Source organism: Coffea arabica, chromosome 6c (genome assembly GCF_036785885.1).
Source record: "Coffea arabica cultivar ET-39 chromosome 6c, Coffea Arabica ET-39 HiFi, whole genome shotgun sequence".
NCBI lineage: Eukaryota > Viridiplantae > Streptophyta > Magnoliopsida > Gentianales > Rubiaceae > Coffea > Coffea arabica.
Window position 1 is genome coordinate 24,115,330 of NC_092320.1, and position 11,474 is coordinate 24,126,803.

Below are 11,474 nucleotides of genomic sequence, written 5' to 3' on the forward strand. Positions count from 1 at the left end.
TTCAAATACATGTGAAATTGACTCTCATAGTGAATCAACTATACTTGTAACTAAACCATACCTACTCTCGTGATTATGAAATTAGTTATAAGCTCATTTCTTCTATGAAATTACATGAAACAATTCTCGTGATTATGAAATTAGTTATAAGCTCATTTCTTCTATGAAATTACATGAAACAATTCACTAAAACCACATAGGTGCACCTCTACTCTCATGAGTGCACTTCCTAGGCTTATCACTTCCTTGAACTAGTGTTAAATCCCAATTTTTATTGCAAACTTAATACCTTAAGATTATTAGAATTAATGGCCGATTAATCATGATTAGAAAAGTAAAAGTACTAAATAACTTGTTCAAAATAATATCATCAAATAACCAAATAAATATCACAAACAATATATAGAAAGTTCATCCATAACTCAAGGCATAAACTTTAACTAAACATAATAAAATCCAAACTTGTATTATAACTATACATGGAATCAAATTTAAAAGAGAGATTGATAGGAGAAAGTCACACTTGTCACATAAACTCCAACTCTCCCTCTTCACTCCTCAAATCTTCATCCAAATCTAGCTACAAGTACAAGAAGGAAAAACTACACTAACTATACTAAACTAATGAACTAAGAAAAACTATTGAAAACTACATTTTTGGTAGTGTCTCCAGCCTTCCAAAGTTGTAAAAAAAAAATGTCCTTGAAGGCTTCTATTTATAGAGGAATTCAAGCTCAAGGTGAATTTTTAAAGTTGATGTGAAATGCTCCTTAAGATTCCCAAAAGATGCTTCTACAAGTCTCCATGCATTTCCTTTACAGCTGTAGCCGAAATTCTGAGTTGAAAATAGTTGGAAAAGCTATGTGAATGCAGAATAAGTTGGTGTGCAAGTTACAGAAAAACTGGGGAGAATACGCAAGCTCTGAATACGCAACCTGATTCCACATATTCAGAGCTCACTTTTGCACTTCTGCGAGTTTAGTACCACTTCAACTAATATTTTCTTGATGATAGAGGTTGAACTAACTCTTTTGCAAAACATGAAAGTTGTAGGCCTTTGAGTTAGCTTTCTAATTCCTCAAGAATCATCCAATTGGAGCTCTGTAGATTGAGAAATGGCCAAAATAATCTCAACTAATCAATCTCCTGTTTCACCTTTTGACAACAAACATGACCGAGTGCATTTCAACTTTTTGACAAGAAAAACTTATGAATTGGATTTTGATGTCTCATAAGAAATGTAGAACTATGTGTTAGCTTCAACATGGTACAATAATCACCTCAATCCAATGCTTGTAGTTCAAAATATAGCCAAAATACCAAAATGTATCAAACCTGTCTTAACTCGCATTTCATCCTTTGAACATTTTGCACTTCATGTCTTCTTTAAATCACTTCATATCAACTACAATCATCCAAATATCTTCTCAATTCACTCCATTTGATAATTGAATCATTAAACCTACAAAAACATGAAGTTTTCACCATTAAAATCCATAAAAACGTAATTTTTTATACTTAAACCATAAAATGCATATCTTTGCTAGAAATTTAGTTCATTAGCTATAAAAGTGAATAAAACATACCAAAACTAAATAATAAAACACACTTCAAATACACAAAATATGCACTTATCAGAAGCAAAGCTAAAATTAATTTGCAATATGTTAGATAATTAGTTGTCCAGTAAGTGAATCTTGTTTTTGTTTCCATTAAATGTTTAATTGTGTGCTGCAATTCTATACACAAGATTAGAAGCATATTATTTAATTACATGAAAAATATTAATGTATTAAAGTTATCATGGTCATTTTATAAGATTAAGGGAAATAAGTGTAGCGTTGAAAACATCAAGGATAGTAGGTGAAATTGTCAAAAATCTCAAGGGAGGTTTCTAAAATTATTCCCTCTTTTTATCATGTAAGAGGAGATGAGATTTATTTTTTTAAAAAATTGTGTTAAGAAAATATTTTTACCTTTTTGATACGTTACACTTCAATGTTGATTGAAGTATAATTTTAGAAAACATTAGAGGATTAATAATTAGAATGCTAGAATCAGACAATTTCAATTAATTAAAATTTGTAATTGATTTTTTAAGCATCTCTTGTTGTATGAAAGACAAGTTTTGGTATTGGGAAAAAGTTCCTATCAAATTTCTGTGAGTTTTATCATCATCTTAATGCTAGGGGCATAGATTTAGACTAAGGGGTGTGATTTTAGCGCCCACACTTTTTATTTTTGAATATTAGTTTTGGTTAGTAATTCTTTTGGGTCATGGTTTTCCATGGCTCTAGAAATATAAAATTCATTAGCTTTTTAAAAAAAAAATTGACTGAAAAATCTGCAGGTTTTGGTTTTAGGTTTTTCAATTTCTTGGAACTTAAGACTTAGAAATCTGGAGGCTCAAGTGAGCTTCAGTACTTCGAGCTCGAGTTAACAAATTGCATTCTCAAAGCAGGCCCCTACTGGTAGTGATACCCCGAACTCATGGATGACGGCTAACGTTTTCTATTGGAATAGAGGGATGTGCAGATAGCGGAGCGGCAATTGGAAATATGCTCAGTAAGGAAACATTACCGGCCCAAGGATCCGTAACTTCCCGTTTTCCGTAAGAATTGTCTTGGCCTTAATCCTTGTTGGTCCACAATAAATTGGACCTAGATTTACCATGCGAGCCGAGTACAGAGATGAAAGAGATAGCCCAATACACATAAGAGCAACAGCAGCGCGCTCCATGACACGGTCTCCTGTTTGAGCCGTGTCATGGAGATTACACGCATCATAATGCGTGTAATCCATTAGAAGGTGGGACTCATGATTAAATGTAAAATAATTCTAACCACCAACGGTTACATCCAATTTTTGCTTCAACGGTAAATTTGCCAGCACACAACATGTGACGGTCCCACTTCTCCCCAAGGCGAACCAAGGGGTATCTGCGGGACGCCTGCCCAACTCTCGCCAGGACTCACGCAAGAAATCTAGCCAAAAACCCTTCCGAAGAATAACCTAATCTATTACAATATCGCTTTCCTCCAAAATGGTCAATAACCAAACCACATTAACTTCAGAGATAACAGCATTTCAATATAGCCAATCGTCGACTCTTAAGAACCTTACGCGTTACAACCCAAGTCTAAAGTCATACCCTTCCAAACATACAAGTTCATACAACATAAATACGAACATACAAGCCGAATATCTGAATTAGGGATTGCACTTTTCCAGTTTCAAGTGGCAATCCAAAGCATCAAGTACACCTAGCTTAGCGTATCTTCAATCCGATACATGACATAAGTAACATTAGACATTACCAACCGCAAAGCAAAGTCATAGTATTCATTTACATCCATAAGAAAGTCTAAGTAAATTGTAAAGCTCTCAATTTCTAGAACCTGTCAAGGAAAACAAATATACACGGTGAGCCAATCGCTCGTGGGGCCAAGAAAACACACATGCACACACGTTGTTCAAGTAGAACAATAAGGTTCAAGTAATTTACAATTCAAGCGAGGCAAGTAAACAGAAACAATTCAAAGATATAGGAGCTCTCAGGAGCTATTTTCCACTTGCTTCGCCACGGCTCGATCCGATACCCCCTCACAATGACCCTCCGTCATCCGGGTGGGTATTATATCCATAGAAACTTCCCTTATTACTTCCTCCGACCAACAATCCACCCTCTCGGATCCGTAACCAAACACGCACGAAAAGGGCAATACTCGTTGAGTATACCGAACGAGACCTCAAGAAATCAAGTTTTGATTTTTGAACACGCACGAAAAGGGCGATACTCCACGAGTATGCCGAACAAGATCTCAAAAGATCAAGTTATGTTTTGTTGTTCCCTTGGCTTATCAAGCTTCTCGACCAAGCCCATGCCGGCTCGAGTTGCAAGATTGGCTAAGAGAATTTGGGCGTCCCCATAAGTCGAGGAGTTTCACTCCACCCGACAACACGTCACGCACGACACGCACAGCAAGCACAACACGCACGACAACACGACATGTACACGAAAACGGATATATTTTAGCCGACGAGGTTCACTCAAATCGACTTTGAAAACCAAGTTAATACAAGTAAAGTTCAAGTAAAGGAGAGCGAGTGCGATAAAGTACACACTCGTCCCATCAAGTGATATTCACGTATATAAGCAGGTAAATCAAGTAAACACGACAAGTCATGCACTTGACACTCACAATTCAAGAGTAATTGAGCGAGAGAATCGTTAGTTGTCCTCTCCGGGATTCTCTTCAAGACTAGCTTGAGCACCTGAAGCAATTGACAAGTATTTTTCACTCATAATCACGCATTAATCAAGGAAGGAGTTACACTCATCTAGACTTGTCACTACCTCAAATCAAGAACCTTAGCCACTAAAAATAAAGGTTCAAAAGTGAGGTTTTATTAACACAAGGAAAAAATAATTTCCTTCATGGAATCAAGTTTAAAGTGACCAATTATCATCAAGAAGGAATAACGGGTTTTCAAAATGTCATTTTCTAAGAAATCGGCAAATTTCAGCTTTGCACGTCAAACTTAGAAAAATCAGGTCTTGCACTTAGTAGGTCCAAAATCGGAAAACTTGGTACCATTGGAAACTATTTCCAAAGTACTAAAAGTTCCTAGAAGACATTTTTCCACGAGTGTAAGTGAAAGGCACTCAAATTTTCAACTCAAAGTTGGTAACTTGAATTACCAAAACAGATTTAAGTTGGTTTTTGGCCAACTTTGGAAGTTCGGCAAAATTCACTTGTTTGGAACTAGCTTTTGAAATTTGGTACTCTTTTAGAGTCGCAATCCAAGAGTATAACAAAACAAACGGAACGAGAAACGGAGTTTTGAATATTAAGATATGGCAACTCAAAGTTACCAAGATTCCCTTATGAAACATGGGTTTTTCAAGCTCGAGTCATGAACTTTGGTAATTTATTTGGCCCATGAAACGGTCTCAGAATAACACCAAAATTAGCAGTATAATACTACCATATAAGGGTTGTCCCTCTACCAAATTTCATAGAAAAATATTCACGGAAAGTCACTTAACAAAATCACTCAAGTTTCCAAAATTTTAAGGCAAAGCTGCCTTGTATGTGAAAATTTCCTTTTCTAAGCTTTTGACCAAGGAAAATCCTCTAAACATGATTCATTTGCATAGAAAAGGTTTAAGGGTCATTCCAGAACAACATTTGTGGTGATTAACACCAAGAGATTTAATTTGCAAGTCTATACCGAGCCTTGCATCAAATCTGCCTAAAAATCAGGGTTTTCAAGGACAGAGCAGGTTTCCTATTTTGATCATAGATCACTCAAATTAACTAGGAATTTGGCATGGTTTATGGCGTTGGAAAACACATTCATAGAGCTATAATTTCACAGAAGAAATCACTTTGAAATTCGGCACACAACTAGCTCGAATTCGAGCCACAAGTTGCAGCCTCATCATTTTGTTCTTGTAAAACAGAGAAACAGGACAGCCGACTTAAAATGGTTGGTTCGGCTCACACACATGGAACCAGAATGTACATTTTATACCGTCGGAAAGCCTGGGATGTCTAGTTTCAAATGCCGTTGACGGCACTTAATTTTGACATCGGAGCACAGATTTATAGCCGAAATACGAAAGCTGGTCAGAGTATTACGGAAACAGTTCCAGATTTACTAGCTTTGTGAAATCATTTTATTTGACCAACCAAATCTCAATATTTTTCAATGAAACTTTGTACACCACATATTCAACATATAAACATAATATACGAGTCATGAAACCCTCAAAATTCTACAAAAAGGGGTGCGATTAAAACAGGGCAAAACTGAACATTTTTTAACTATGCATCCCTTGAAGTCTAGACTAGCTAGATATCATTAATCTAGCTATTTAAACACTAAACTAGCATTACATCCATCATCAAACATTTCATCAACCATCAATTCAAGGGTGGGAGTTCATAGAGCCCACCATCAAAATTTTCCCAACGTGAAATAAAACGAATAACATGTAATTTTAGCAAATAGATCCACCACAGTAAATCTGTCCTCAGCTAAACAAAATTTCCAGCAGTTCAATAGTCTTGGATCCAATTTTTCCTCGGCTAAATCAGTGTTTTAAGTATTCCATTTTAACATGCAAACACTTAGCTAGCTAATTAACATTTCCAGTTCAAGATTAAATTCAAACAACAGTTATAAACATCCCAAAATCCAGAAATTTGTGCAGCTCTTCCTCGGCTAAGCTAGCATGCGACAGATTTCTTGTTTCCTCTTATTATATATATATATATATTTATTTATTTTTTTTTTCTTCTTTAGCCGAACGGATTAGCCTCATGCCAGACTTACACACCTAGTTATTAACTAGTTAATCATAGCTATAAGTTCATATTACTCCAATTTAAACAAGATTAAAGCTGAAATTCTGAATCATCTCACGGCACATTCTATTTTCACCAAAACAGATTTTTTTCTTGCTCTTAATCTCATCAACGCACATAAACACGACATGCAAGTTTTAATCTCCTTGTTTTTACTTAGTTAATCCCAAATTCCTGCTCAGATTATCCCAGATTATCGAATCAAAGCTGCAAATTTCCCACTCAACTCTCGGCAGCTCCCCATTTGTAAGATTCAGGATTTCCGATACTTTAATCCATCATCCAAGAGCTTGAACATCACATGCAAGCTTATAACAGCATCATCTACCCAAAATCAGCTACTCTAAAGCCGGAAATTACCTTGGTTTGAAGCTTAGCTCACGCAATAAGGTTCTGCAATTTTTTTTTCTCTCCTCTTGGCTGCTATCGCACTTGGTGTAGCTGGTCTGGCTCAAGGGTTGCAGCTGTGGTGTTTGTGGTTGGGTCTTATTGCTTAGGAATGACAAGATTGTTTCTTTTCGGTGGCTAGTGGCAGACAAGAACAAATAAGGCTAGTTTCTCTCGGTTTCCTTCCTTTTCTTTCCTTTCGAATTGCAGATTTCAGAATGCAACTCCCTCTCTCGCACTTCGTCGATGATAACAAGGCGAAGTAAATGTTGTGGTTGAAGCTGAGATAAGGTGGAGGTGATTTTGCGGTGAGGGAGAGGTTGAGTGTTTGGGAGGTTGTGTGTTGGAGTGGAGAAAATTGTATTGGCCGAATGGGGAGGTGAGTGATGATGTTGTCAGAGGGTGTTGGATTGCATGGTGATTTGTAAGGTTGTGAGGGTAGTTTAGTCTTTTCACTTTTCCTTCTAATGACCACTTAAGTCCTTAATTCTAACTTAACTCCAAAAATCTATTCTGAATATAAATTAAGCTCCTAATAATGCACTAATCTTGCAAGGTTTCAATTATCGAAATTTTTACGTCCTACACGTATTTAGTATACTTGTATTGTTTTTATCTAAAATTTATCGGCCTCGTCTTATTGTGAAAATTTCTATTAACAATTAACGTTATTATCTAATTGGAGTTAATTATTGGAATCCAAGTAATTTATTTTAAAGTAGTAAAATTAATCTGCTCAGGTAGTATTAATTTAACATAATGGAAACTAAAATTATTCTAACTCTAAAGGTGTTAATTTAGTTTAGCAAAATAAAAGAAATTTCGTAACTTAGAGAAATTATATTATTTTTCACATGAAAATTGTTTTTACGCACTTATTTACAAACAAGTGAAAGTAATGCTAAAATTTATTAGAGAATTAGAAATGCAAATGAAATATGCAATGTTATTTGTATATATATTTTCAGGGTTCTCACACAACACATTTTAGCTTTCCAACGGTTATATCCAACGGTTAGATTTTAGCCTTTTATATGAACACACAACACTTTTTTTAAAACATATCCCACTATTCTACTCTATTATTTCTTTTGCTCTCTCACACACTTTTATTCTTTCACTCATTTAATTCATTTTTTGTGATTATGGATGAAAATTTTAGTAGTTTTACAAATATGAGGTATCAAATATTTGTTTAATTTCCTGCATAATTATTTTTGAAAAAAAAATATATTATTTTTGAAAGATAGAAAACGATATATTATTCAAACTTAAAAATTAATAATATCATTTTTAGAAAAGAAAAAATTCAAAATGTAAAAAATTTAATGAAAGTTAGTACTTTATTTTTTAAAATAACAAAATTATTTTTAAAAATTACTTTATTTATTTATGGGATATGAGTTATGCATTATTAAAATAAATATTTGATTTAATTATGGACCCATACTATTACACCTTATGGAGTGTAATTCATTATGAGTGAAAGTATAATAAAAGAGGAGAAAGTGGAATGCTGACGTGGCATGTGGATTACACTCCACAAGGTATAATAGCATTGTGGATGCTCTAAGTGCGTGTGTGTGTCATTACAGACTGTCCAAAAGACTGAAAAAAGAAATTGTCTATCAAAAGGAAGAAAACAAAAGAATACGCGAATGGCTTATTCTCTTGCCTTTGGGCTGGTGGCCACCACTCATGCATTAAAGCTTGGTGATGTGGGAGGCAAAGATTACCACATTAAAGTGGTTCTGCTTAAAAAAATTTAGGCTGGTACATAATGCAACTGTATGGTCCGATACTTTGAATTAGAGTTCGCCATCACCAATACATTAAAGTTTGGTGGGATGAGAGGCAAGGCTTCCCACCAATTTGCCACATTAAAATGGCTCTACTTAAAAAAAATCAGGCGGGTACGTAGTGCACTCGTCTAGTTCGGTGGTAGTTCAGTCTCTTCTGAGTTACCCTTAGACCTTTTGAGGTCCTCCTCCTCCCCCTAATATAGGATAATCTATTGTATCGATAAAAAAAAAAAAAAAAATTAGAGCTCACCCATGAATTGTAACAGTTTGTGACATAAATTTGTTTATTGGAAAAAATAACATTAAACTCACTGCACAGACTTACTTATATATACTAGCTATGGAGACACATTGGAAATAATATTGGGAAAGAATCACAAAAATAGTGCAAGTGAATATAATTATTTTATGAAATATGTAATAAAAAGTTTATTATACAGAAATATGTACAATTGGAAGTAAAAAAAAAACATTGGTAAGAGAGAACGTGAGAATTGGAGGGTGGTAGTTTTGATGGAGTATAATTTATTGTGTAGTTTTGGTCGAGTAGGATTTGTGTATTAGTTGATAATAAAAATAAGGATTAATGAATAATAAAGATAGATAACAAAGATAAGGGTTAATGGATAATAAAGATAAGGGTAAATTTTAAAATAAATAAAATTAACACCAAGTTAACTAATTGCACAGACTTTATTATTGTAAAAATATATATGCGTGTGTATATATGTATGTATGTACATATACGCATGTACATGTATGTATGTATGTGTATGTGTGTATGTATATATATGTAAGAGTACGTGAATGACTTATTCTTTTCTTTAAAATTACAACTTACCCATGAATTGTAACTTTTTCTGAAACAAAATATACCTTAAGAAAAAAATAACACTAAACTTACTTCCCGTCTTGCTCGTTATGAGTCGCAATAGAAGAACCCAATGCGACTAGCTTTTCTTTTGCTTCATTGCCATACACACTTCGGCCTCACTAGCCAGTCCATTGTCCGCTTATTGAGGACTTTAGTTAGCCTCGTAGTGGGTAGGCAGCCACTTCTCCTTTCCCTTTTTTTTCGCTTTTTCCTCCCCTCAGCACTCAATTTTTAGGAAAATGTTAATTTTTATTCCCAAATTTTGGACCATTTCATACTCAAACTTCTTGACATAACACATTTAATATCTAAACTATCAATTTTTTATCAATTTCATTCTCAAATGGAAAATAAATCAATTTGGATTGAAAAATGCCAATTTTTTACCCAAATTTTTCGCTATGGACATATTTTGTCCTCAAACTATGCATTGTCTATATTATTGATTCTCTCTTTTATTGGTAGCTATTGATTTGGATGCAGTTGTTTGAGGACGAAATATGTCCATAATCCAAAGTTTGGGAATGAAAACTAATATATTTTTTTCATTAATTTTTCCTTTGACAATGAAATTGGTCAAACCTTAATAATTTAGCTACTAAATGTGTTATGTCAAAAAGTTTGTGAACAAAATATGTCCGTGGTCTAAAATTTGTCTGGCATTTTCCCGTCAATTTCCTAATGCAATGATTAGAGTATAACTTCAATTTGACTACAATCTTTTACTCTTTCTGTTTTTGTTTTGGCTCTACTAAGCGAGCTAGGGCTGGATAGTTTTCAAGCTTAATACAGAACAAAAAGATGGCACCTAACTCTTTTTTTTTTTTTTTTTTTTTATCGATACGATACACCTATTTCTATTCGTATTATATATTAAGATAAAAAAATGGACCTAAAAAGATCAATGAAAACTTCGAAAGCGACTAAACCTAACTCATTTTCTACCTACCCCGGAGGGGACTGACACTAAGGGCCCCTAGCTCATTTTCTACCCACCCATTGTGTGTATAACTTTCAAAGGGGTTAAGTGGCATGTCCATACGCGGGAATTTGGATGAATACAGAGAACATGTTGCACGTTTGGTTCCACGCAAAATCCATCTTTAATTTCCAACCTCACGTTTTATAAGCGGGGGTTGGCGGCTAGCTGTGGACCAACGGTGCAAGGGCTTCTTTGAATTTAATCAATTTGCTCAATTTACTCATTTTAGTTTGATTTTCTCGATGTTTTTCCCTGGGGATAATTTCAGAAACCTCCCTGAGATTTCTGATAATTTCACTGAGCTCCCCTAAGATTTAGAAAATTACACATATCTCCCTTGTCATTTAAAATAACAATACTACCCTTGAATATTTTAGTAAAATTTTCTTATTTGGTATGCTTATACTTAGAATGACTTTAAAATTATTTTTTCATTCTTATTCCTTTTTATTTTAATTTTTTTACCAATAAATTTGTAAAATTACTACTATTATCTCTAGTTTCTATTGTAACCAAATGTCGAACTAATGATTTTTTTTATGAGTAACTTTATGCGTAATCCGATATTTTTTGCTAATCTTTGTTTTCTATTTTTTTTGGTATTCAAATTAACAATAAATCAAAAAAATTGCCCAAAATCACTACTAAATTATGATGATCCCACTATCAAAAAATTTATAAACTCTGAATCAATTATTTCAACATTTTATTTTCTATCTTATTAATCTAAATCCATAATAAAATACCATCAAAAATATTCTTTCATAGTAATAAAATTATTATTATAGTTGTTTATCAAATAATAGGTATAGACATGAAAAATTCGGCATCTTTGCCTTATAATTACATTAGATAATCTTATAATTTTATAGGGAAGTAAATTAAAACTCATTATACAAGGGCATTTTTGGGTATTCATTTAAAAATTTGACCAAGTCAATATTATTTTAAGGTTTTGTTACTAAAACTATCAAATCAAGAGAGGTATGAGTAATTTTTAAAACCTCATGCGAGCTCAGTAAAATTGTCAGAAATTTCAGGGGAGATTTCTGAAA

The 11,474-nt window shown here is 33.8% G+C and overlaps 1 long non-coding RNA gene across 1 annotated transcript; it reads right to left on the minus strand.

Moving 5' to 3' along the window:
- Positions 1 to 418: 418 nt before the first annotated feature.
- LOC113692568 (uncharacterized) lies at positions 419 to 7,139 on the minus strand. Its single transcript, XR_011816060.1, has 2 exons — positions 6,735 to 7,139; positions 419 to 1,462 (listed from the first exon to the last, which is right to left on the minus strand). It is a non-coding gene; the product is annotated as an uncharacterized lncRNA (long non-coding RNA).
- Between the last annotated feature and the right edge of the window lie 4,335 nt (positions 7,140 to 11,474).